The following is a 4,618-nucleotide window of genomic DNA, read 5'->3' as shown; positions in this document are numbered from 1 at the left end:
TCCTTTTATTAAAATTAGGTATAGAAATTAGAAATGGGAGTATAGGAAGTAAAAGCATGCAAAGGGAATATAAACTAGAAAATAAGAGGGTTTGAACGTGAATCTCTAGCATATAAGAGGGTTTTCAAAATCTGTTGAGATATTATAGGAAGCATTATCTAAGTGGTTTTAGAGATTAAAGATAGAAACAGAGGAGTAGAGAGGGGGATACCTACGTGAAATATTAAGTGAAAGAGAAAGTAGTAGAAAGAGAAGAGGAACGTTCTGCAGATCGAAATGTGAAAGTTGAGAGGAAAAGAGAGAATTGTGAAAAAGGAGGGTTGCATGTAGGAGAGATCAATTGTGACTTTGAGTGTAGAGAAAGCCCTAGAATTGGCCAAGGTATAGGGAAACTTACCTAGTTTTTGAGGCATGTGAATATGAATAGGGTTTATGACTTTTTGTTTCCATTGATGGGTAAAGGTATGTGAATGTATGAATGATGGTTTTATGTTGAGATATCCATTGTATGTTGGCTGTTATTATACTCTTTTATGTTGATATGATTCTAATGAGAATCGTGGTGTGTATGTATATGTGTGAGGGTGGTTTTGGATAATGAAAGAGTATGTTTTGCTTGTGTATCATGAGGTATGAAATAAAGGCTTGTGATTTGTATTAATTTGTGTGTGATGGTTGAGTATATGGGGAATATGAAGGTTGAAGGTTATCTTATGCAAATGTGTGTTTTAAGGGATGTTTCATTAGGTATATGTAGTATTTCATGTGATATTGGTTTTAATCTCATGTTAATGGATTTTGGATGATATTCATTTTGCATATGTAGGTATCTAGGTGTTTTTCATGTATCTAGGATGCTTGAATGTGTACATAAGGTGTTAATCTGGTTTTCACGAAGTTTGGAGATGATGTACGAACCCTATATGCCTGTTAAATTTGTCCAGAACAAGTTTGGTCTCTGATAACAATTGAAAAACTGTTATTTTTATACTTAAAATTGACTTCAATTACAACCTTTATGACCTAGAAATTAGCTTGAACTCATGATTTTGTTGAATTGTTGGAAATAAGAGAGTTGGACAGGTTTTATGCCTGATTTCCTTATTTTTGCAGGTTTTGAGCTGAAATTGATGAAAGAAGTGAAAAAGGGATAGAGATGGAGATAGAAAAGAACATAAAAAGTACAAAAGAAGAGAATCAGCAAGTACCGCTCAACGCCATTTACCACTAAGCGGCACTTTTCAGTAACCCTTGGCACTGCTGAGGGAATAAATTCCACTGAGGGGAAGAAGTGATCACGCGCTACTATCGCTGAGCAGCACTTTTCTGGGTTTGGGCCTACTTTTTTGTATTTTTTAGAATAGTATATAAGGTTTTAGTTAACCTAAGTCAGTCATCTTTGGCTGGGAGGAAGCAAAAACGCACTCTTTCACCCCTTGGAGGAGGATTTTGGATGCTATGGCTCCTTTCTCAACTTTCTAGGGTTCTATCCTTCACTTTTCCATTGTATTTCATCTAGTTTAACCATGAATATGGTGAACTAAACTTATTTTGTTGTTAGGGAATCAATGTAAATCCTTAGAAACTCTCTTGCATGGAATTTGTTCTTCAAGATCATTTTTATGATACTTCTTTCTTTCATTAATAGTTAGGGTTTTTCGTCTTTTCTCAAAGCATTCATTGTTTAACTCATTCGATGTCATGATTATTGGTTTTGCCTATATGAATACATACGGGGATATCTAGATCTGGGGAATCTCTCCCATCAGTATATTACAAACCTAGACATAAGAGTATGATAGTTGGTTGCCTTTAAGCTTCTGTTCACTGTAATGCATGATTAATTGCTAGGAAGACAAGACATTGTAAACTAGTGATTATGATTAGGCTTTCTTTGCCGAGACATCGGGTTTAAAGTAATTTAGAAAGTGGCATTAACATTAATGAAAAGAATGATGAATTCCTAAATATAAGAGAGTGGATAGGATGAAATTGATAAACCCCAACAACATATTCATCCATATATTTCAATTCACGAGTTTTGTTTCTTCTTGCCCATTGATCATCACACACATACATATTTACTTTTCAGTCTTTTGCATTTGAAACTTACAACAATTTGTTCACAAGTCTTAATTAATCAATAAATAACATAATTGTCTAGGCCGTGAGTCCTTTGGGAGAACGATACTTGGTCTTACCAGGTTTATTACTTGATACGATTCGGTTACACCTGTCGAGGGTTAACAAGTTTTTGACTCCGTTTTCAGGGATTGAAAATTTGTTCATCGGTCTCTAAAATAATCAATTATCCTAGTGTATTTTCTTTAAATTTTGCGTTTTGATGGAGAATGGACAAGAATCAAGTCTGATGGACTACAAGACGTGTTGTTTTGTGAGGAAAGTGAGCTAGATGCTATGTTTGGATGATAATTGATTCTTGATTGATGATGGAACATGGATAAGTGAATGGATTATACCAAGTTTGTGGTGGATCAACAAGCTTGGACGAGCCTGTTCAATATAATAGGTGTGTGAGGTTTAGTACAAAAGTGTGACTGATGTCTTTCATAATAATGATCATAAAGAGGATGATGATAGTGTAGAGCTAATGAGGAGATGGACCGATGGTCTTTGTATGTGATGTTCATTATGACAACGAGGATCCAGGAATTGATGATAATGACAATTACGACGTTTAGAGGATTAGTGATCAATATGTTAATAATGATAAGGATGGGGTTTGCATGTTGCTATTATGTAGTGTTTATTTGATATTCATATGTTGTATTGTTATAGTTTATTTTAACAACAGTGATAACGGTTGAAAATACCATTATTTGTGATGTAATTTTGATACTAAATGCACCCTTTTTTGCTTAGAAACTTGCTTGGAATCATGTTTTTCTATTAAGTTGTGTGAATAAGAGAGTTGATGTTGAATTTGATGGTTTTATGACTAATTCTCCTTGTTTAGGTTGAGAATGAGATAATATGGAAAGCAAGGATGAAGTGCTAAGGAGATGAAGCTCAGAAAGGCCTGGAAAAGCACTAGAAGGAAGGGATGCTCAAAGCTTGGGCACGCTTTTTGGAGGCTTGAGCGCAGAAGAGTGCCGCTCACCACCCGGGCACCCTTTTTGGGGCGCTTGAGCGCTGGAGGCACGAAGCTTGGACGTAATTTGGAAGGCTTAAGCGTGAAAGACCACTGCTCACCGTCCGGGCGCCCTTTTTGGGGGCGCTTGAGCGTCGGATGCACGAAGCTTGGGCCTCCTCACTGAGGCTTGAGCGTGGAAGACCACCGCTCACCATCCGGGCACCCTAAGTGGGGCGCTTGAGTGCTGGCGACATGGGGTTGGGCTTGTTTCTGTTCTATCTTCGCTCTATTTAAAGGACTCAAGCGTCCTATGTGTTGTATCTCTGGCTGGAGCAGCACAACACCACACTCTTCCACTCTCTGAAGGCGGATTTGGATGCGGGAGCTTCCATCCTTTACTTTTAGGGTTTCGCTATCTCATGCTTTTCCATTATTCATCTAGTTTCATCATGTCTATGGTGAACTAAACTCTATTTGTGTTTGGGGGATGATGTAACCTTGTGAACTCTCATGTATTTGAATTGATTCTTAATACCATATGCTTTTTCATTAATTCTTAGAGTAATTCATTTGTGCTTATTACATGCTTTGTTTAACTCATTCATATCATAATGTATGAATTGCATGAATGTCCTTACAATTCAGGTTCTTGTTGAATTCTCCCAAGAGTAATATTGCTTAGGGATGAGGGTATGAGTCTTGGTCGTCTTAAAACTCTTGATCTTCACATTTAATTACTAGGAATGCTAGGAATTGCATGAACTGGTGATTAAGGACATGCTTCTTCGCTGAGAGATCGGGTTTAAGTGATTTAGTGAGTGACGTTGACATTAATGCATAAAGAAGAATTCTTACATACATGAGAGGGAACTTGGTGAAATCTAACCCCAACAACATATTCATCTCATATTAAACAACATCCGTTTATCACTGTGCTCTTCTGCTATTGATCAAACTGCATTCATATTTAATTTTCTATCTTTGCATTTAAAACCAATGATCTCGTTTTCTTTAAGTTTTAATTAATCGAGTTATCACACGACTTTCTAGTGCCGAGAGTCCTGTGGGATACGATACTTGGTCTTACCATTTTATATTACTTGTGCGATTCGGTACATTTGCCGATTCAACCCAACAAATAGCTTACCTCATACATGTTTGCATTTGGGTTTGTTGTTTTTCATTTCTGGTGATGATCTTTGATATGTTGTCGTTGAATCTATCAAATTAATACTACTTTACTAGGCAACTTTACTATTGCCAAGTTAGTAGTCAACAAACTAGATATGGTTAAAGCAACACTGAGTTATTTCCCAACGAATACTTGACTCTTATGAAAACTCTAAACAGTTAGTAAAATGCAATGTAATGCTTAAAAGTAAAAGTGAATTTAATATTGAAGAAGGTTGTGAGTTTAATTGAGGAACAAATAAAAAGCTTTAAAACAATTATAATGAAATAGGCTAATTTCACTACTTTTCCAAGATAGATTCATCATCAATTTTCCATAGATTATTATTCAAT

Source organism: Vigna angularis, chromosome 5 (assembly GCF_016808095.1).
Source record: "Vigna angularis cultivar LongXiaoDou No.4 chromosome 5, ASM1680809v1, whole genome shotgun sequence".
NCBI lineage: Eukaryota > Viridiplantae > Streptophyta > Magnoliopsida > Fabales > Fabaceae > Vigna > Vigna angularis.
Note: the sequence above shows the minus strand (reverse complement) of the source record.